This window comes from Hemitrygon akajei, chromosome 8 (genome assembly GCF_048418815.1).
Source record: "Hemitrygon akajei chromosome 8, sHemAka1.3, whole genome shotgun sequence".
Lineage (NCBI taxonomy): Eukaryota > Metazoa > Chordata > Chondrichthyes > Myliobatiformes > Dasyatidae > Hemitrygon > Hemitrygon akajei.
Window position 1 is genome coordinate 137918576 of NC_133131.1, and position 24149 is coordinate 137942724.

General features: G+C 42.6%; 1 protein-coding gene across 4 annotated transcripts in view; it reads left to right on the forward strand.

Moving 5' to 3' along the window:
* The window catches only part of LOC140732296 (phthioceranic/hydroxyphthioceranic acid synthase-like), a 102060-nt gene that overhangs the window by 41516 nt on the left and 36395 nt on the right, over window positions 1-24149 (forward strand). The window contains exon 3 of one of the 4 annotated variants that reach the window (XM_073054717.1): window positions 21248-21510. The exons of the other annotated variants lie outside the window; for them this stretch is intronic. The gene's annotated coding sequence lies outside the window, so the exon portion shown is untranslated. The remainder of the gene's footprint in view (window positions 1-21247; window positions 21511-24149) is intronic. 4 annotated transcript variants of the gene reach the window in all.

Sequence of the window (24149 nt, forward strand, 5' to 3'; positions counted from 1 at the left end):
ATTCTCACTCATTTGCTGATCCCGAGGGTAGGTCTTTGGTTTCAAGTGATCTCACTCTCTTGCTCGATGCTCTCAGCAGTTGGGGCCAGATCAAGGTAAAATCAACGAGGATTGTATATTTGGACTCGAATTCAGGTTTTTGATGTGTTCTAGCTTCTAGTTCTAGGGGCAGCCTGCAGATAATGAACACTGAGCTGAACTGCATTGACATATGCCTTTTGATTTTGTGTTTCATATTCTGAATTTTCACTCCTTATTTTCTTGCCATTTGTGTGAATTTTTTTTGCATGTGGCGTGTGAGAAGGGTTTGATTTTTTCTTTGATGATTTCATTGTTCTTTGTTTCGTGATTGTCTGTGGGTAAAGCAAATCTCAGGATTGTATACCATATACACACATTGATAATAAATGGACTTTGAATTACCATATTTTTCATTAACTAAATGCAGTTTTGATTTGAAACTGCAACTTGACTTACATTTTTCTCTTCTTTAACCTGCAACAGTTTGGTATATGTGAGCCCCTGCCACAATGGTAACACAATTTGTTCAGCCAGGCAGGTTTCTGTTTTGATGTTCTGATCTTGTTCATGCTCACTTTCATTCCTGATCACAACTCAGATCTGTCTTTTTCTGCTTGTCATTTGATACAGCATTTTCAACTGCTCTTTAAAGTGTACGTTGTGCTTCTGTTAGGAGCTGTTTTTGAATGCTTTCTTGTAGGATTCCACAAGCTGAATGATCTCTCAATGCATAATAAAGCCCATCACTTAACTGACAATGCTCTGACAAACCCTTCCATTCAGCCACATATGCTGAAATGGACTCCGCTCCTTTTGATTCCATTTATGAAACCTAAAGCATTTCATTCTAAATGCTCCAGTATTACTTTCATGATATCAGCAAAGCTCATTCTGACTGATTTGGTGTTAGGGTCCAGTCCGGAGCCCGCCTTCTGGGTCTTGCTCCAGTCCGTGGACTCCGGACTCCGAGCCTTGCAGCCAGCCCTCCTGTCACCCGGAGCCATTGGATCATCTTGGCTTAAGGAGGTACACCTGTTGCCTATTAGGGGGCAGGTGTTTATAAGGGGCACAGGGACTGAGCCTAGTTGGGGTGTTGTCCTGCTCTGCCTGGGTTCTGGCTAGGTTCATCTTGTTTTCCTGCTTCTCTTGTGTACACTGGTCCTGCTGTTCTGCTGTATTTGCCTTGCCTGTGCTGTCACCCTGTCTGCTTGCTTCTCCCTATTTACTGCTGTAGACCGATTGTCCTGCTGCTCACCCTGGACTCAGCTCCCTTCTGTTCCCTTGCCTCTGTCGGGTAAGCCAGGCTGTTGCTGTTACCTCTCAGGTGGTTCTGTCCCTTCCTGTCCCTTGCCTCTGTTGGGTAAGCCAGGCTGTCACTGTTACCCCTTGGGTGGTTCTGTCCCTTCCTGTTCCTTTCCTCTGTCGGGGAAGCCAGGCTGTCTGCTGCTGCCTGTTGGGGGTCTCGGTCCCCTTCCTACCCCTCACCTCAGATGGGTTGTGCCCTACACCTGCCCAGGCTTCCGTGCCTTGCCCAGGCCTCTGTGTTTCTGCCTGGGAGGCAGCCCTTCCTGGGATCCACGTGGCCCACCCTGAGGACTCCAACCCTTTCCACCCATTGTTCTCTACGGGTTTTGCCCGCATCTGCCCAGGTGTTCCGCATCTTGCCCAGGCCTGTGTGTTCCGGCCTGGGAGCCGGCCCTGCCCAGGAGTTATGCGCCCACTCCAGGGGGCTCTCCTGCCCTGCCTGCACTCGGGGATCCGGCTCTGCCTCGCCTGCACTCGGGGATCCAGCCCTGCCTGTATTACCCCTTGCATGTCATAGCATCCCCATCCTGTCCTGCCCCTAGTACTTCAGTGCCTGCGTCCTGCATTTGGGTCCATCCCATGTCTGCCCATAACATTTGGTTGGAGCAGTCAAATCTCTAAACAAATGGTATGCCTTTAAATCCAATGCATTCAGCAAAATTGGCACTCTTCTCATTAGCTATTTCAGTTGCTTTAAAATGCTGTTCAATTCACTCCACGTACGGCATCCAGTTACCTGTGTGTAATCAAAGGAAGATGGCTGGTATGCAGCCAGCCAACTCTTTGAAAAATAATTATAAATAAAATTATTATCACTGTTTATGATGCTGTGAATTCTTCCATTTTTCTGCCTTTTTTGACTCAACGATGTCTGTCTGAAGAGCACAGGCTGCACAGGTGATCATCTTGAGTTTATTTTAAAAATACATCACCACTGTTATGTTTTGTAAGTCCAAAACAAAAAACTAATATAAAGGAGAACAAGAGAGCTGGGAATGCAAGTCTAACTCTGTTTTTACTTTAAGTGAGATGTGCATGTATCACATGGTGGTGTGATGACATATGCTATTTACATACTTTTACAGATAACCAGCAATGCATTACATAAATGTGGGATCTGGTGACTTTTTGATAAATGGGTTCTTTGAGGAGTGCAAGAATAAGTGAAAATGTGTTGGTTTGTGCTTGTTAATTTGAAGTTTCACCAAAGGAACAGATACAGAGCATACAAAACTAGAGAAGAGAAACACAGGAAAAGACAAGATGGTAATTTTCTATTTTTGCAGAGACTGACACTTTTGTACTGAGTAAGGAAAATTCCTCAGCAAAGGTTCAACTAAAAGCTACACAGTCATAGCATGTGTGTAACTTGTGAACATTTAGTCAATGGAAAATGAAAAGATAATAAACCATTCTGTAAATGGCACTAGTAGTTGGAGTTAAACACGACATATCGTGGACAAATACCAGTTTAAAATATTAATAAAAACTACAGTTTTTTCTTTATTAATTCAACTAGTACCTTATTAAAAGATAAGAAAAAGAACCAATTCCAAATAAGCAACAAAGAATGCTTAATCAAACAATGTTTCCAATATAACATATATTACTGAAATATTAAATACACATCCCTTTGCTTCTCTAATTATTATACTAATGTTGCCTTCAAGCTACAACATTGTCTTGGCTTAACTTCTCCTTATCCTTTTTCTGTAAGGAAGATGCTTATTTTGACCCTATTACAAACCTCAGCCATTTTCTCATCATTTCTAGGGATTCCTTCTTCAGTCTCTGTCTATTGGCCCTTGGTCCCACCTGAGGGAGCAATACTAAATAACACCACCTAATGCTCCTCCTGGGAGCAATGGCTTTACTCACCTCCCAGCTGCCTGACAATTATCAAGGTCTTCAGCTTTTTATATTGTTTTCTACTCCACCGAAATAGGAATAAATAAACAAGTATTAAAAGGTTAATAGGCAGGAGAGGAGGCCTAGTTAATTAGATTAGTTGGTCATTGTAAGTTGTCCTGTGATTAGGCTAGGGTTAATCGGTGGGCTGCTGGGTGGTGTGTCTCAGTGGAAGGGCCTGTTCCACATTGTATCTCTAAAAAAAAATAATCTTAATCCATAGATGCACATGATCATTCAGTCCCCAAATCCACACCCTTTTCACCAATTCTATCTTTTGAGAATATCATCTCCTTCAGTGCCATGCTTCCGAATTGTGTTGTGTTCTCAAAGCATTCAAGAACCACCTTCCCACCTTCCTTCTGCAATGCTCTCTAATCTGCATGGAGGTGAGGAGTTTGTGACACCTCAGTCCTGATGAATCTCCTCAAAGACCTACCTGAATCATTCTGCTGTCCAGTAAAATTTCCTGCCATCGGTATAGTCGATTCCTTGTACCCCACAGTGATAGGGGTTTGGCTTGTGAATGGAAGAAAGTGAATAATTAGTCAAGGTGCCAAAAGATCCTGTATTTGACATTGTCACATCTTGGTGCCTGAATTTCCACAAACTCTAGTTTCCACACTTCACTTGGAAATCTTACAATAACATGCACACAGTTACTACAAACTTTGCTACTATGTCTGGTCCATTCAGACACCAGAGTCCCTGATTCAGACTTAACAAGTTCACCGCCTCTATTTGCTTTGGTTTTGAAGTTGGAGTCCTCAACATCAGTTCCCGTGCACCTATTCAGATGTGGTCCCCTCTCCCACAGGGGGCTCCCATACATTCCAGTGGACATAGAACAATCAAAGTTATACATGTAAAGGCAAGTCTGGTTGTTACTGGATAGTTTATGCTTATTTCTTGCCAACTGATACCTGTTTCCATCTAGTTATTCCCTTCACGTCCACTAGGTTGCAAACCAGTCACTCTTGTGAAACTAGCTTTCACTGATTTAGAAGATGGTGTACAGTTTATCACTGTAGCTTTACATAACTGCCAAATATAATCTAATTATGATATTGTCTCCAGTAGGCCCTCCTATGTCACATTTTCCACCTACTCAGTGTATTTCCTTAAAAGTCAGACTAAAAAATTATTTTAACAGTATTTAATATTATTCCCCAACATACATTGGGGAACTGCTTTGTCAAGTACCTCAGCCCCATCCACAAAAAGGAGAATTTCCTGGTGGGCAAACATTTGAATTCCTATTCCCTTTCCCGTTCTGATATGTTGGCCCATGCTCTCCTCTTCTGCCATGTTGGAGGAGCAACACCTCATATGCCAACGTTGTAGCCTCCAATCATGAACAGAAATTTCTCCAACCCGGTTATCCCTTTCCCCTCCCCCTTCCTTCTTGTTTATTTCTTCACCTTGGCCTCTTACTACTTCTCCATAGCTACCTATCAATTCCCCCTGGTGCCCTTCCTCCTCCCCTTTCTCCCATGATTTATTCTCCTCTCCTATCAGATTCCTTTTTTCTCCAGTCTTTTGCCTTTTCCACTTATTACCTCCCAGCTTCTTACCTAATGTTTCCTCTCCCACTCATCTAGCTCTACCTATCAGCTTCTTGCTTGTTCTCCACCTCCCCCACCTCCTTATTTTGGCATCTTCCCCTTTCTTTTCCCATCCTAATGAACATGTTATATGTGTAGACAGTAAAGGATTTCAGTTCTCAGTGGGCATTGCGGATGGTTCTCATCAGAACAGAAGTGAGCAGGTTGTACTCACACTAATTGAACAGTCTTGAGCTCGATGCGATCTGTTAATACAACGTGCCAGTGTTAACTCATGCCAGGTTTGTCATTATTAAGAACAAATATAACATTGTGCCAGAAGTCGGTGTGAAGTCTAAACACAGATAACAAACAAATAACATGTGCAGCTGAGAAAGAGATGCTAATTCTTATGGAGAGAAAAAGGACGGCCACAATGGCAACAGGGGACATTGTCCTAAGTTCACTGGATTCACCAAGAAATTCAGGCGAGAGACCAAAAATTCCTGTCATGAATAAGGTAAGTTCTTCTGCACTATGCAGTTTACCAGTGTTACGAACCCCGTAACTGGGTGTCTTACCAGCAAAGATAGAGGCATCCGTTGGAGTCTGATGATACTACTTTTAACAGTATTTATTAGTAAAAATACACAAAAATAATATCAATGCAAATATACAGATAATATACGTCATCAATTCTAAACCTAAAGGTGCGGGTATAATAATAATCAATAAGAAATAAGCTCTATTGTTGTCTAGGGGATAATGAATTGTCCGATGGAAATATAAAGTTCATTTCAGTTCACACAGGTTCCAGTGTTTGTTTGTCACTGTGTTGCAATTGTTGAAGAGAGAGAGAGAGAGAGAGAGATAGAAGAATGGGAACAGTTACCGCTATTGTTTTTGCCAACCTTCCTTTATGATTTCGATCCGTCGGTGTCTCATTGTTGTGGCCATTCAAGTATGACCTCTCCTTTAGCTAAACCGTTCTTCCGTGATGAGCCCACCACCCAGGCAAGGGAGGACGCACACGAGCTCTCACCAGCGTTCGCTATAAAATGCTGTCACTGAATTTCTAGCGTTTCTCCTGGTGCGTCTGAGGGGTGTTCCCAGACCCTCCTTTTATCCTCACTCACGGGGTCTCAGATGTCAATCAGGTTGGGATGATGCAATCCCTCAACCAGACCACTCTGGTTGTCCCTGAGGGGTTTCAATGAACAGTACAGTACTTAATACACAATTCCTTCTCCAAGAGACAATAGCAGTAATCCCTCTCTTTGTCAATAGGAGACATTCCACCTTGTTGTGTATTCTGCATTGTCTCTCTCATCACTGACATGATGTGTATCTCTCTCATTTCCTGGGTATCAGACCCCGAAATAATAGCGATCTTGCGATTCTCAAAAGGGGGGGGGGCGACTTTGCTCCCTTCATTCGTAACACCAGCAATCTAATAGATAACTGGAAATGCTTCAAACAACGATTCAACAGTGCATACTTTGAAAACAGAGGGCCAGAGCACAACTTTCCCAAAGCAACAGCAAATAAGTGATTTAGGTTGAAACAGCAAATGCAGGTACATTACAAAGATGTGTCCTGTTTATGTGAATTGTGCAACAATTGAGGGAAAAATCATTTTTGCAAAGTGCTGCAAAGCAGGCCTACCAAGAGAAATGTGCACAATGCTGCTGAGGAATTGGAGAAAGTCTTTGTGGATTCTTTACAGACTGCCTGGTCTTTGTAGATTCTCTAGACTGCTGGTGCTGGTGTAACAAAATGGATCATTCCAGTGACTGTGGATGAGACAGTAATTCCATTCAAGCTTGATACTGGAGCCCAGGTAAATCTGTTATCCATGGATGATTACAAGACTCTCAAAGTAAAGAGCAAGATTTACCCAGTGAAGTTAAAATGACATGCTATACTGGAGAGAATGTTCCAGTAAAAGGAGGCTGTATCATGATCAAGCAAAAGGGGCAGCCCCAAAGGCACAACTACTGAAAAAAGAAAAGCAAATATAACCAATATTAGGTCTGAGTGATAGCCTCAGCCTGGTGAAAAGAGTTGTGTAGTGGCTTTACAGACAAAAGGTAGCCATAAGACATAGCTATTGCAATACTGATAATGCTCTGTCATCTGATTTGCAAACCAATGTCATGGCCAAGAGAATGGAGGAAGTCACTCCTTTTACCAATATTGAAGAAAGGTTATCTGACGGAGTGTGGAAATTATAGGACAATCACCCTCATTCCTCATGCCAGCAAGATATTACTAAACATCATTCAGAAAAGACTTCAACCTTATTTAGAGTGTGAGATTCCTGAAGTGCAAGCAGGTTTCAGGAAAGGAAGGGGAACAAGAGACATCGTTGCAGATGTGACATGGATTCTCAAGAAGACAAAAGAATACCCGAAGCACATCTACATGTGCTTAATTGACTACAGCAAAGCCTTTAATCACAACAAAACATGGGTCACATTAAGACACATGGCTATACTGGAGCATTTGATCGTCCTTATTTGCAATCTTTATATCAATCAAGAAGCATCAGTCTAAATGGAACAAGGAGAAACAGAATGGTTTAGCATCCATGAAAGGGTACGTCAAGGCTGTATTATTTCCCCCTGCCTGTGTAATTTGCACAAATCCTCAAAAGCAGGAGTATACAAGGAGAATCAAGGGGTGAGAATTGGTGGCAGAATCACAAATAACCTTCATTATGCTGATGCCACGACAACACCAGCTGAAAAAGAAGAAGACCTGACATCAGACATCAAGGAACGTAGCCTCAAGATGGGTCTGCACCCTAACCTGAAGAAACCTAACATTATGACTGCTGGAAGCACTCCAAATTTCAAACTTGATGGAGAGGAAAATGAAGTGGTTGATAATTTCAGATTACTTGGATCAATGATTAACGCCCAATGCAGTAAGCAGTCAAGAAATCCAACAAAGAATCCACTTGGCAGAGCAGCCATGAAGGATTTAGAGAAGGTCCTTGGGAACAGGAATCTACCTCCACATAACAAAGATTCAACTTGTGCAGTCAATTCTGTTCTCAATGACATAGGTTAGAAAGCATATCGATGCCTTTGAACTGTGGTGCTGGAGAAAACTACTGCACATTTCATGGACCTCTCACAGAACAGACAAATCGGTCTTCAACAAAATCAAACCATGTCTCTCCTGGAGGCTCAAATAACAAGACCCCGCCTATCGTTCTATGGGCACATTGTGCGAAGAAACAGCTTCCAGGAATAGGATATCATGCTCAACAAGATGAAAAGACAATGGAAGAGAGGAAGGCCAACAATCAGGTGGATGGACACAACAAGGACAGCTATGATCACAACGTTTTCTACAAAGAGCTGTCTTGGTGAGGATCAAAACTCATTCAAGGCAACTATCCATAGGGTTGCCGTGAGTCAATGATGACTCATAGCATTTAACAACAACAAGTTGGAACTTGTGCAAAGACTCACTGGTCACATGGATGCAGTGCCAGGCTCCTTTATGGAGCACATGGAGCAAATTATGGGCACATAGCAAGAACAGAATCAGAATCAGATTTATTATCACCAGCACATGTTGTGAAAATTGTTAACTCAGCAGAAGAAGTTCAATGCAATACCTAATATAGAAGAAAAATAATACTATAATAATAATAAGCAAATAAGTATATCAAATACACTATATATATTGAATAGATTAAAAATGATGCAAAAAAACTGAAATAATATATATTTAAAAAGTGGGATAGTGTTCAATGTTTCATTGTCCATTTAGGAATCAGATGGCAGAGGAGAATGAGCTGTTCCTTAATCATTGAGTGTGTGCCTTCAGGCTTCTGTACCTCCTACCTGATGATAACAGTGAGAAAAGGGCATGCCTTGGGTGCTAGAGGTCCTTAATAATGGATGCTGCCTTTCTGAGACACCGCTCCATGAAGATGCCCTGGGTACTTTGTAGGCTAGGGCCCAAGATGGAGCTGACTAGATTTACAAGCCTCTGCAGTTTGTTTCGGTCCTGTGCAGTAGCCCCCCCACCCCTCCCATATCAGTCAGTGATGCAGCCTGTCAGAATGCTCTCCACGGTACATATCAGTATGATACAAGAACAGAGACAAACAAATAGGATCTTAGCAGAAGGATGTGAAAGAAAAGAACATATTGATTATAGTTCTCAGAAAGACACAAATATTAACAGAACAAATCTGTTAATATCTGAGGAAACAAAAAGCAGACCGAGAAGGATAATCAAACCACATCAAAGACTGATAGATAAGTGAAAAGTGAATAAAATATTTGGAAAGGATTATTGTTCCATGCAGGTTTTTGAGGACCTAATATTGTGTTTCTTCTTCTTTAAAGGGGGAAGATGTGTTATTATGTGTGTACATGATAAAGAACTTCAGTTCCTAGGGGGCTATGTGAGCAGTTCACCCCGGAGCCAGAAGTGACCATGGTGTGCTGATGGCATGCATGCTGGCTGAACAATACTGAGCTACAGCCATTCTGTTAATGAGATGTGCTAGCATTTACCCACAACAGATTTGTCTTTATTAAGAACAAACATAACAATGAACAATCCAAAATGTTGACTGTTTACTCATCTCCATAAATGGTGCCTGGCCTGCTGAGTTCCTCCAGCATTTTTTGTGTATGTTCTAAATAATTACCTCACTACAAGATACATACAGTAGGTTGTTGGGGCTATAACTCAGGCATTAATCACTGAATATTCTCCACCCACAGTTTACAGAGCAAGCACTTGGGGGGGTCAAGCAGCTTCCCATATTGCCCGTCCCACAAGATAGCATTTCTTGTTTCATGTCTCTAGTCAAGATCTTTAGCCTAGCCTTCAAAATGTTTGAAGTAGCTTCCCCCATCCACACTCTGACCTTTAATTCCCATCTCACTCCTACTCTGAATGAGCTGTTTGTGCTTCATGTGCTCCTTAGGTCCAATATAAGCCTGAAAAAGCACACCTTTCAATGTCTAGTTTCAAACTGAATATTGAATTCTCCAACTTTAAGCAACTCATACTTTATTTCTGACTGTATCAGACTTGACCCTTTCTGCCTGTTACCATTTTGGCTGCTTTTCTCTATCAGTATTACCTGACTGTTTAGGCATGCCCTATAGTCTTACCAGTAACAACACATGAGGTAAACACAGGAGCATAATATCTAAGTCATTTGGTTTTGCCCTATCGGAGATATTGCCTCCAATTCTACCCATCCCTCCTCCATCTTCTCTGCCACTGAAAGCTAACTTGCTTTCTCTTTTTTTCCAATTCTGATAAACTGCCTGTTCCTCTTTCTACAGGTGTTGTCTGACCTACTGGGTGCCCCAGCATTTTCTGGTTTTATGTTAAATATCCATCGTTTCAGTTTTTTCTTTGATTCTCATGTTTACTTTTAATCTTTGCCCATTCAGTGGTCTACTATTTTCAATGAGATCAGCCTCTTTAGCACTGATGTCTAGTAGTGCAGACAAGCATTTGCCTGCTGAAGCCTGCACCTTATGAACAGCCGATGATTTTTGAGTTCTGTCAGCACACAGAAATTACAACAATGTGTTGACATACAAACACATGCATATCAATCTAATGTCACGGGTTATGCACTGAGACAGGTTTATTGATGTTAAAATTATTCAAAATGGCTATTTAACTGGCCTGTCATACCTAGATACTTCATACGGGATTAGACCAATCGTGGACAAACTTCCATTTGAGCTGCAGGAAAGGTGGGTGTCTGTTGGCTCAGAGTACAAGGAAGATAACGATGGTCAATTTCCTCCCTTTGAGTATTTCACTAGGTTTGTGTGCAAGGAGGCGAAGAATCGAAACGACCCTAGTTTCATGAGTCAAGGTAGCAGTACAATTCACACCAAGCCAGTCAAATCCACTTCGAATAATTTTAACATCAATAATCCTGTCTCAGTGCGTAAAACTGAAGTCTCTACAACTAACAATGACCCTAGCAAGAATTGTCTATTGCACAACAAACCCCACCCCCTCAAAAAATGCAGAACGTTTAGGAAAAAAAACCCTTGAAGAGAGGATGGCCCTTCTCAAGGAGAAAAAAATATGTTTTAAATGCTGTTCCTCTACCTCTCATCTTGCTAGAGAGTGTACGATCCCTGTGAAGTGCCCGGAATGTAATAGCACTAATCACGATGGGGCCATGCATCCCGGCCCGTTACTGCAAACCGACAAAGCTCCTTCACCCTCACAAGAGGACGGCGGGGAGGGAGAGGCTCACTCCAGGACAACCGTTGTCAGCTCGAGCTGCACAGAAGTTTGCGGTCAAGGTCAGTCAAGCCATTCTTGTTCAAAGATCTGCCTCACTAAGGTGTACCCTAAGGGAGCCAAAGACAAGGCCATCAAAGCCTATGTAATCCTGGACGACCAGAGCAATCGCTCACTAGTCAGACCAGAGTTCTTTGACTTGTTCAACCTTGAGAGTAATCAGTTCCCATACTACCTTAGAACTTGCTCAGGCAGCGTGGAAACTTATGGAAGGAAGGCAGAAGGCTTCCAGCTCGAGTCCCTGGATGGTAAAGTTGTCATCTGTCTCCCTCCACTCTTAGAGTGCAATGAAATTTTGAGATCCCGACGCCAAGTGCAGTGCTACACCAGCCGCATTTCCACCACATTGCCAAGCACATCGCAGAACTGGATCCAAAAGCAGAAATACTCCTGCTATTAGGAAGAGATGTTCTCCAGGTGCACAAGGTTAGGCAGCAGGTCAATGGACCACACAACACCCCCTTTGCCCAACGCCTGGATCTGGTCTGGGTGGTGATAGGAGAGGTGTGCCTTGGCAATGTACACAAACCGACAGTTAACACACTCAAGACCAATGTGCTAGAGAGTGGCCACCATTCAATTTTTCAACCCTGCACAAGTTTTATGTGTATCAAGGAAGCACGACAAGGCTTTAACAAATGTAAAGTAACCGATAAGACGCTGGGACAGTCAGTCTTCGCTCAAACTGAGCATGATAATAAACTTGCTCCATCAGCACAAGACGCCATCTTCTTAAAAATAATGGATACCAAGGTCTTCAGAGACGAAGCAAATAATTGGGTCGTCCCATTACCTTTCAGAGAACCACGCCAGCGCTTGCCAAACAACAAAGAGCAGGCAGTCAAGCGGTTCGCGTCCTTGCAAAAAACCCTGAAAAGGAAACCTGAGATGCAGCAACAATACGTAGCATTTATGGAGAAGATCTTCGCTAATGGACATGCTGAAGTAGCACCGCCACTGAGAGAAGACGAGGAGTGCTGGTACCTCCCAACGTTTGGGGTTTATCACCCACAAAAGCCCAATCAGATCAGGGTGGTCTTTAACTCCAGTGCTCAGTGCACTGGTATCTCCCTTAATGACGTGCTCCTTACAGGCCCCGACCTCAACAATACCCTTCTTGGGGTCCTGCTGCGCTTCCGGAAGGAGAAGGTCGCAATCTTAGCAGACATCCAGCAGATGATCCATTGCTTCTTGGTACAGGAGGACCATTGCAATTTCCTCCGTTTCTTATGGCACAAGGACATTAACAAGGAAGTCATTGAGTACCGGATGAAAGTCCACGTTTTCGGCAATAGTCCATCACCTGCCGTGGCCAACTATGGGCTGCAAAGAGCCATCAGAGAGGGCGCACAGGAGCATGGCAATGACACTGTTAAGTTTGTGGAAAGGCACTTCTATGTCGATGACGGCTTGATATCGCTACAGAAAGAAGACGAAGCAATCGATCTGCTCCGACGTACACAAGCCTCACTCGCTGAGTCAAACCTCCGCTTGCACAAGTTCGCATCAAACTGTCAGGCAGTAATGGAGGCCTTTCCACACGATGACTGTGCTCCGGCAATCAAAGACCTCGATCTAGATGGAGAAACCATACCCACACAAAGGAGTTTGGGCCTCCTTTGGGAGATTACAACTGACACATTCACGTTCTCCGTGCTGACCGTGATCAAGCCATTTACCCGCCATGGAGTTCTCTCCACTGTCAACAGTGTTTTTGATCCCTTGGGTCTACTGGCACCAGTTACGATCCAGGGAAGAGTCCTTCTCAGAGAACTTACCGCTGAGCTCTCCGACTGGGATACTCCCCTACCAGAACACAAGCTAAGCAAATGGGAGGCTTGGAGAGATTCACTTCAAGATCTAAAACAGCTTCATATCTGACATAGGTACACTGCGACCTCACCTACCGAGGCAACGCACACAGAATTGTGTGTTTTTTCGGATGCGTCCACCAAGGCCATCGGTGCTGTGGCTTACTTGAAAGTAGTCGGGAAGGATGGTCAAGTTGAAGTAGGATTTGTAACTGGTAAGGCGAAGCTCACTCCTCAGTCCGAGCCGACAATTCCAAGGCTTGAATTGTGCACAGCTGTCCTGGCTGTGAAAACGGTGGATCTTATCCAGGACGAGCTGGACCTAGAGCTGGACGATATCAAATTCTACACAGATAGCAAAGTAGTGCTTGGTTATATTTATAATGAATCAAAATGTTTCTATGTGTACGTTCATAATAGAGTTCAACGTATCCGCCTGTCATCAAAGCCTGAACAATGGCATTATGTACATACAGAGGATAACCCTGCAGACCATGCATCGAGATCCTTACCTGCATCCCGTCTGGCTCAGACATCCTGGTTCACCAGCCCCCCCTTTCTGTATCAGCCACCAACAGAAAAAACTCAAATGAGCAAGACATTTGAGCTGATCGAACCTGAAAGAGACTTGGAAATTCGGCCGCAAATACAAACAGGAGTCACCTACCTGGAAGAATCAATACGTACTAACGAACGCTTTCAGCGGTTCTCCACTTTGAATTCTTTAGTGAGAGGACTTGCGTTCCTCATTCACATGGCCAGATCTCACAAACACTCATCCTGAAATAGTAAATGCAAGGGATGGCACAAATGTAACTTACCTCGCACTGTGGACGAATTGGCCCAGGCAAAGGACGTCATCTTTAAAGCAACTCAAAGAGCAGCTTTTGCAAGGGAGTTTTCGGCTCTTCAAACTAATAAACCAATACCAAAGGACAACCCTTTGAGGAAACTCAACCCGATCCTGAAAAATGATATCATTTGCATTGGAGGCCGGTTAACATCCTCTCACCTTCCAGCTACAGAAAAGAGCCCAGTAATCCTGCCCAAAGACAGCCATGTGTCCTTACTGCTCACTCGCCATCACCACGAACAGGTAAGGCATCAGGGCCGTCACCTGACGGAAGGAGCAATCAGGGCAGCGGGACTGTGGATCAAGAGGTAAAACACTGATCAATTCAGTACCCCACAAATGTGTAACCTGCAGGAAACTGCGAGGCAAGTTGGAAGCTCAATGTATGGTGAACCTCCCACCAGAATGCCTTGAAGCCTGCCCTCCTTTTACGTATGTGGGGCTCGATGTATTTGGTCCCTGGACTATCACCACTACACGCACCAAAGGAGGACGAGCAGAGAGCAAGCGGTGGGCCATCATGCTCAGCTGCATGAGTTCAAGAGCGGTACACATTGAGGTCATCGAATCTTTGGATACATCCAGCTACATTAACGCACTCAGGCGCTTCTTTGCACTAAGAGGCCCTGCAAAACAGTTAAGGTCTGATTGCGGCACGAACTTTGTTGGAGCGTCAAAGGAGCTGGGGATGGACAAAACAGTACAAAAGTACCTCAGTCAGCAGGGATGCAACTGGGAGTTCAACACACCACACGCCTCTTACACGGGAGGCTCATGGGAGCGGATGATTGGTATCGCCAGAAGAATTCTTGATTCAATGTTTCTGCAGCAACGCACCCGACTGACCCACGAGGTACTGTGCACACTAATGGCAGAGGTCACAGCCATTATAAATGCACGACCACTCCTACCTGTCTCTTCTGACCCGGAAAGCCCCTTCATACTCTCACCATCAATGCTCCTTACACAGAAGACAGGAGCTCCCCCTCCACCTGGAGACTTCTCTGATAAGGATTTGTACACAAAGCAATGGAGACAGGTCCAGGCTCTGGCAAATCGGTTCTGGTCTCGTTGGAGCCATGAATATCTACCTTTGTTGCAACAGACAAAAGTGGACAGAACCTCGCAGGAATCTTCAAGTTGGAGATTTAGTCCTGCTCAGGGACAAGCAGATCACCCGCAACTGCTGGCCAATGGCCAGGATCAGTGCCACATTCCCTGGTAGGGATGGACATGTCAGGAAGTTTGAGTTAAAAACTTCTGACCAAGGTGATGTGAAAACTTACCAAAGGCCAGTTGCAGAAGTCATTCTACTTCTACCTAAGGACTGATTTAGAGACTGAAGTTTTGTATTATGTTCAATGTGACTTTACAAAGGTCAGGCGGGGAGTGTGTTGCCTTTAAGGCATTTGTTTAGTTTATTATTTTCGCTTTAGTAATTCATTTGTCATTATTTTTTAGTTAAAGTTAAGGTTGTTTAAAGTAAATTTGTTGTCTGTGATATATCGCGGCATGCGATGATGTCACACCCGGTTTCGCCGCGTTGTTACGTACCCCGTAACTGGGTGTCTTACCAGCAAAGATAGAAGTATCTGTTGGAGTCTGGTACTATTTTCAAAACAGTGTTTATTAGTAAAATATACAAATCAATATCAACAATGCAAATATACAGATAATACATGTGAGCAATAGATAGATAGATAGATAGATACTTTATTCATCCCCATGGGGAAATTCAACTTTTTTTCCAATGTCCCATACACTTGTTGTAGCAAAACTAATTACATACAATACTTAACTCAGTAAAAAAATATGATATGCATCTAAATCACTATCTCAAAAAGCATTAATAATAGCTTTTAAAAAGTTCTTAAGTCCTGGCGGTTGAATTGTAAAGCCTAATGGCATTGGGGAGTATTGACCTCTTCATCCTGTCTGAGGAGCATTGCATCGATAGTAACCTGTCGCTGAAACTGCTTCTCTGTCTCTGGATGGTGCTATGTAGAGGATGTTCAGAGTTTTCCATAATTGACCGTAATATTTTCCATAATACTAAACCTAAAAGTGTGGGTATAATAATAATCAATAATAAACAAGCTCTATCGTTGTCTAGGTGATAAGAAATTATCATGGGAAAGTATAATGTTCAGTTCATGTAGGCTGAGGTAGTTGTTGGTTCTTTTGTTGTAACCATTGGAGGAAGAGAGAGAGAGAGAGAGAGAGAGAGAGAGAGAGAGAGAGAGAGAGAGAGAGAGGGCGAGCAAACAGTGACAGCTACAGTCATTCAAACCTTCCTTTACTTTCTTGATCCGTCGATGTGTTGTTGTGGCCATTCAGGTATGACCCCTCTGTCCTTTAGTTAGACCGTTCTTCTATGGTGGACTCGTCACCCAGGCAAGGGTGGACACACACACAAGCCCCCACCGGCCTCGCTATAAACACTGTGAGTTAAAATTGACCGATCCTTCGTTCGGTCTCTGATGCCCCCACACCTTCTCGTGGGTTCCAACACTTAAGCAGTGCTCACTAGTGTGTCTCTTGATGTGTCTGAGGGGTGACTCCCCAGACCTCACTTTTATCCCTACTCACGGGGTCTCAGGTGTCAATCAGTTTTGAATGGCTTAGCCCATCAAACCAGCCCACTCTGGCTGTCCACTGAGGAATTTTAATGAACAGAATAGTACCAAGTAAACAGCCCTCTCCGGAGCTGTGAGTCTTACAGGAGTCATAATATGGTCTCTCTCCCCCGGCGTTATCAGCAGCAGATGTTCCAACTTGTTTTCCTCTTATCTGTGTCTCTCTCTCATTAGCAGCCTGGCAACAGTAATGGTTTGTAATTCTCCCAGGGGAGGGGGACATGGGCAACCTTGCACCCTTCTGCCCATCAGAGCTGTTCATCCTTCGTAACACCCCCATCCTTCTAGAAATTTTCACCAAAGGGGAAAATTAACTAGTACAGCGTTTTACAGGATTACAGAGTTTAGCAAAAAAATACAGAAGTGTTCTTAACTATACAACAATACAGATATACCTTCACTTAGCATCTAGGTAAACAGTCAGCGATTACATTGTCACTTCCTTTAATATGTTGTAGCTGAATATCAAATTCTTGTATCTTAATAAATTCCTGTAGCATCAGACTCCAATTTAATAATCGCCTGTTTTTATTTTCCTTTTCATCAGCAAAAAAAACTAAAGGGTTGTGATCTTAGCTTAAATGTATATTACAAAATGTGAACCAATACATGTGGGATTATACTGTGGTACATTACAGAAGTTTGTGCAAATACTAATCTTTATTTTAGTTTTAAACTTAACAGGCAATCTTCCATGATGTTTTCTTTATTATTTACATGCTTTGTCAAATTCCCTAAAAACCAGATCCTATTATTCAAAGTGGCATTTTGTCAACCTTTGCCCCTTTTCCACTTAACTCTCACATGGTTAGCTTGCTCACCAGTGTGGAACAGGCTTTCACATACTCCTTTCATAGGAGTTATCTTATCACCAATGTTTTCCAAACTTAGCCCATTTTCTGAACTTCCACACAATTCTTTATTTTTGAGCAAGTCAGTAATTTTATCTTCAGGACCCTTCATTCTATTAGTTTTTAGTTTAACATCTGCAAGTGATCCCTCTTTGTCAAAACAACATTTTTGTTTCTGTCCCTCCAAATCACCTCCTTGAATAACATCAGCGAGTTGTTTACCTTTAAATTCCAAAACAAACTGTAATTGATTCACAGGCACCTTGTTAACAAGCCATTGTTCCTTCAGCCTGGTTACTGCTTCTAAAACCAATTCAGACTTTAAATTTTCTTTATTGAATTTAGGAACAACACCTTTCCCTTCTCCTTCAATAATATTCACATCACCAGCTTTCATTTCATCATTAACTTTTAACACACCTTCTAACACAAACAACTGAGAATTCTCACTTTCCACTGGTACCAAGGTTAACCCTTTCTTCACTGAACCAAGTCCATCTGACCCAAAAGGACTGCATTCCTTTTCAACTAAATCAGATACCTCAGACTTTTCCTGAGTTTCAATACTAGGTTCAGTACCCTGTGACTCCACACCCTTCACACCCTGAACACACTCAAACGGGACATCTACCTCTCCCAGGCTTTCCATACCAGTCCCTTTTTCAACTTCTAAGTTCCCCTGATCCTCCCAGTTACTCTCTGGGCAACTCCCATCCGGAGTAAACTCAACCCTGCGGGTTAAAACAATTTCATCCGCTAACCCAGCAGACTCCTTCAAGGTAATGGCATCCTTTTCATCCTGGATTGCCCCTATATCATTATTGGGGACACATTTAAATTTTTCAACTTCAAACTGCTCTGTCAAGCCAGACAGATCATCCATGTCCAACCCTGGACCTTCTAACTGCCTTATCTGTTTCTCATCTTTACTCTGTGCCTCCATACATTCTGTCTTGGCTAAGGGTAGGTCTACCTCCTCTCCTATACTCTCTTTCACCTCCCTATTCTCCCCTTTACCATCCCCTAACTCCTCTTGGTACAGGGTTGGTAAAAACGTCTCAGCCAAATCAACACTGGACTCATTTAAACTGTCCTCTTTCTCAGCTGCCTTTCTCGACATGCTGCAAGTGATCGCGCATGCGGGATAGATCTTAGAATCCAGGGGTGTGTCCTCAGCACTCACAGGCTTGCTCGTTAATTTCATTGCTGAACACACGTCACCACCTGCTAAATCATTACCAAGAAGGACGTCCACGCCATCTCTCGGTAATTCTGACCGCACCCCTACTTAGACTAGTCCAGATACCAGGTCACATTTTAAAATGACCCCATGCAAAGGCACAGCTTCTGTCCCTTTTCCTATACCTCTTAAAACTACCTCTCCAGTCTCAGGACCAAAATCGATCACCTTACTTAGGATCAATGACTGATCAGCCCCAGTATCTCTCCAGATTCTCACTGGAACTGGGGTCTCTCCTTCTTTCACAGACACCGTCCCTTCTGAAATAAATTTCTCACGCCCCTGTCGTACTCTATCTACCTTTGCCTTCCTCGTCGATTTGCTGATCGACTCAATACACCCTGTCGGGACTGCCGTTTTCCCTTTTCCTCTCTCCTTCTTTGGAGCAAAGCACTTAGATGTAATATGACCAACCTTTCCACAATTATAACAGGTCAAGCCAGGAACCTTCCTGCCAGCCTGCTTTTCCTCCTCCTCACCTTTTCCACTAGCTCCCGGCTTATCCTCAACCTTAGCCGGTGGACTTTCTCTACCGTCCCTACTGCCTTTCTGATAACTCTTATTAGAGGAAAACCTTGACTTGTGGGTTAGGGCATATTCATCTGCGAAACTGGCAAATTCCGATATAGACTTATTCATCTTCTCATTCAGCTACATCCTGATATTATCCGAAACACAACCTTTAAATTCCTCAATCAGAATTAACTCTCTGAAACGATGGAAATCCTCCTGCACCTTTTCTGCAGCACACCAGCGATCCAAGAGCACACCCTTTTCATAGGCAAACTCTGCATACGTCTGATTCCACAGTTTCTTTAAATCTCTGAACTTTTGTCTATATGCCTCAGATACCAACTCGTAGGCCTGAAGGATAGCCTCTTTTACTTCCTCATAATCCTCAGACTCCCCCTCGGACAACGCCACAAATGCCCGTTGAACCTTCCCTTTTAATACACTTTGTAACAATGCCACCCACTGATCTCTGGGCCACTTCTGATTCACTGCCACCTTTTCAAAATGCAAGAAGTAACTATCAACATCTGTCTCCTCGAACGGAGGTACTAACCTAAACTCCCTACTAACATTAAACATCTCCTCTCAATCTGCCGCCCGGTCTCTTCCCTGCTGTACCTTTAACCTCTCCATGTCCAGCGCATGCTGCCTATCTCTCTCCCTTTACCTTTCCTCCATCTCCCTTTTGGCTTTCTCCTTCTCCCTTTGTGCCTCCCAGGCAGCTCTTTCCCGCTCCCTTTTCGCCACTAACTCCTTTAGCTGGAGCTCATACTCCCTTTCCTTCTGTTCTGCGTCCAACCTTAATTTTTCCAACTCTAACTGAACCACCCCAACAACTGGTTTCTTTTCAGGGATAAGTTCCAATACACCGGCGTGAACACATCCTCGGATATATAATACTGGGCTATGGCCCTCTGTATCTCCCACTTTTTCATTGACGACTTCACCTCTGTGAGATTTAAACCTTTCGCAATATTCACCAAGTCCGTCTTTTTGGCACTCTCTAGCGCCTTCAAAGTTGGGTTTTCTATAAATTCATCTACATCCATCTTTGCTGGTTTCTCGTCTGGTTACCCATGTAGCCAGAACAAATAATGGACTTATAGCCCGATTCACTGCCCCCCCCAGTTTGGTTTCAAATCTCAAGACAAGGCCCCAATTTGTTACGTACCCCGTAACTGGGTGTCTTACCAGTAAAGATAGAAGTATCCGTTGGAGTCTGGTACTATTTTCAAAACAGTGTTTATTAGTAAAATATACAAATCAATATCAACAATGCAAATATACAGATAATACACGTGAGCAATACTAAACCTAAAAGTGTGGGTATAATAATAATCAATAATAAACAAGCTCTATAGTTGTCTAGGGGATAATGAATTATCATGGGAAAGTCTAAAGTTCAGTTCAGTTCATGTAGGCTGAGGTAGTTGTTGAGGTCCTTCGTTCAGTCTCCGATGCCCCCACACCTTCTCATGGGTTCCAACACTTAAACAGTGCTCACTAGTGTGTCTGAGGGGTGTCTCCCCAGACCTCACTTTTATCCCTACTCACGGGGTCTCAGGTGTCAATCAGTTTTGAATGGCTTAGTCCATCAAACCAGCCCACTCCAGCTGTCCACTGAGGAATTTTAATGAACAGAATAGTACCAAGTAAACAGCCCTCTCCGGAGCTGTGAGTCTTACAGGAGTCATAATATGGTCTCTCTCCCCCAGCGTTATCAGCAGCAGATGTTCCAACTTGTTTTCCTCTTATCTGTGTCTCTCTCCCATTAGTTGCCTGGCAACAGTAACGGTTTGTAATTCTGCCAAGGGAGGGGGACATGGGTAACCTTGCACCGTTCTGCCCATCAAAGCTGTTCATCCTTCGTAACAGCGTCTTGTGGGAAAATATTGGTTTGGAGAAACGGGAAGGAGGGGGCTTATGTGTGTAGGATCAGCACGAGAAAAGTTTTCTTTCTACGCACTAGAAACATCAGAGAAGCAATGCCTTTTCACTGTAATGTTAATGCTGATTCTGTTAAAAGTAATGATGGTTGATAAAGTTTATGTTCTTTGTTATTTAAAGAGTTGCAGATAGTTTGTGTTGATGTATTTAAAGCCAGTTGATGGCGTAGGTAGATTCTGACTGTATGTTGCACTGTAATGTAATATAGTTGTTGTAGTTTTACTTTTGCAAGTATTTATGATGTAAATGTGATGTCAAGAAGGAAACAAATACTGTATATATTTTGTATTGTTTTATCAACAGTTTTCACCATACGTTAATGTGGAAGAGAGAACAGTAAACGGTTAATCTTACTGGGACCGCGCCTCATTGACTCAGTGTATACTGCATGTTTAGTTCAGAGTTTTTTTACACCTGCGCGAGAACATTACATATATAATGTGATCATTAGCAATCAGTGAGGTGTAAGTCCAGATGCTTAGGATCATGGAGGAGGAAGAGTGGATGTGCGAAATGGCTGGATATTGACTGATCAAATCTGGAGGAGTGGCTTCTCGATTTAAAAGGTATCTGAAATTGTAAGAGGTTAAATGAACAAGTACAGCAGGTGTTAAAAGTTTCAATTGGAATTTTTATGACATCATCTGTATTCAAAATAATCTTAGTAATTTTTGATATTACTGCTATATTGGCACCTCTCTATATTCCATTTACATTCTCAATCCTAATACTATCTTCTCTCTATACTTTCAGTCCAGATGCAGGGTCTCAACCTGAAACACTGACCGTTCCTTTTGCCTTGACAGATGCAATCTGAGCCACTCAGTTCAGCCACATGGTTTAGTTTGTGCTCCAGATTCCAGCATTTGGAGTCTCTTGTGTCTCCTGTGTCTCCACCTCCCTATTGAGTCTGCTATTGTATATCATGCAACCATGTTACCTAAATGATTAAGTTAATTGAAATATTGTGGAATATTGGTTAATCTTCCACAAAGAAATTATTGTGACTTGTAAACTCAATGAGGTTAGAAAAGGAGAAATGTGCCAGGTGATTTCTTAGAATGAGTTAGGGAGCGCTCAGTGGCACTGGTTATTTTTTACTTTAGATTTGGAAAGGAAATGGATTTTTGAAAAAAAAGACAGTGGAGAGGCTACGATTCAGAAAGGGAGCAGAGCTATAGGCCTCAATCTGTTGAGATGAAAGGTATTAATTCAAAACATTGACTGCCCAATTATCTTCACAGATGCTGCCTGATCTATGACTTCTTCCAGAAGCTTGGTTTTTGGTCTTGATTCCAACATCTGTGGTCTCATGTGTCTCTTGGTTTCTATCATTTGAGTTATTGTGGTCTACAATGTTTACTCCACATAATTTCAAAGTGTATCTACTGCATCTAACAATGTTTTGATTAAACAAGGTGAAGAAGCTTATTCTGCTGGGGAAAATGGTGCTCCTCTCACCTTTGGACCAGCTCATTGTCTACTTGATAAATCCCCAAAGCTCTGAAAGAAAAAGAGAACTACTGTTACCACAGTTTGAAAGTGGGTGAGAGGAATGTGATTCATTCTTTCTATACATTCATTGAAGTGATGTGGCCTTTGGAGGCAGAGCAGCATTTAATTGCCCCTAGTTGCCCTTGAGAGGAGGATAATGAGCAATCTTTTTGAAATGCTGAGGTCCTTGAGATGTGGTCAGAGCCAAAATGATGTTATGGAAGGATTTCCAAGATGTTAATAGTGAAAGAATGATTATACATTTCCGAGTTAGGATGATGTCTGACTTGGAGAGCAACTTCCAGTGTTGGTGTTCCCATGCTTTTGCTGCCCTTGTCCTTCTAGCTGGAAGAGGTCATGGGTCTAGAAGGAGTAAATGGTACAAACTGATACAAATGTATGTTTCATTGCTAGAATATCTGTACTTGCTTCCACCAGACCGGCACTTGTGGAGGCAGAGACCTGAATTGCTGTGTTTCTGGAGTATGACTTTAGACAGCTGGAAGACCCAAGCCCTTGAACACTTTATCACCAAATTTGAAGACCTGGAAGAGTTGAGTTTCTACTCTGGAATGACAACACACCTGAAATAAAGAGTTGAGAGGAATGATCAATATAATCAAAATATTGGGATTGACTGCAGTAAAGCTCTAATGATGCAATCCCTCAAACATTTGGTGATTCTAGAGTGGCAGACTGATTTATTTGATACTGTACAAATATCCCAAACCCCTTTTAATGCAATTTTTAATATGCTGTACAATTCTAATTCAGATAAATATTATACACAAGAACGTTGAAGTTTCCTGAAGATCCAGTAAATTTAGAGGGAGTTTGGGTGACAGACCCAAAATTGTATTAAAATGAAGTTGAAGAAATGGGGCCAGTGCGTGTTTAAAAGGAACATGGGAAATGGAATCCTGGTGACTTTAGAGGGAGTACAGGAAACAAGATGTCAGTGAGCTGGAAGGGTGCATGGAAATGGGCACTGGTGATTTTAAAAGGCTTGTGGGAATGTTGTATTGTTGAATGAGCCACCCAGAAACCAGAGTTGTCAATGTAAAAGGTTATTACTCAGCACAAGCAGACACACTGTGGAGACATGGTGGAAGAACCTTCTGATGGAATCTCCCCAAACTCAAAGTGTATTGAGCTTTGAAACTCTTTAAATCATAAACATAACAACATATGGTTAAATGCATTTTCAATGTATATAAGTTCCTAGTTTACTTCAATATTTTGGGTGTGGAAAATTGGTTCCATGGAATTCGATATTTACAACAAGAAGTCATTTCTACTGATCAGAAAAACTCTGCATAATTCAGATGTCTGAAACAACCTTCTTTTTCCTCTTTGATGGATAGCTTTTTTGATACACAGCCACCACAAGTATATCATTATGATCATGTTTGATGTGCTAAGTGGCAAAATACCCATTCTGGAAACTTCTTTGACTAGCAATCTTCTTTGTTACAAGGGTACAATATATCGAAACACCCCATTTCCTCTTCTTCCTTTAAATGCACGTAAACACTTGATTTGATGCAGGCCAATTAAGATAGTTCTATGTTTGTATGTTTGGCATACAAGAATTTCACATGATTATGCTAGTTTCCAAAACATATCTATAAAGTGGCTTCCCACTGTTGTGCTTGTTATACAGCTGACCTTGTAATTACAAAACTGAATACTGTTTGTAGCTTATATTTGA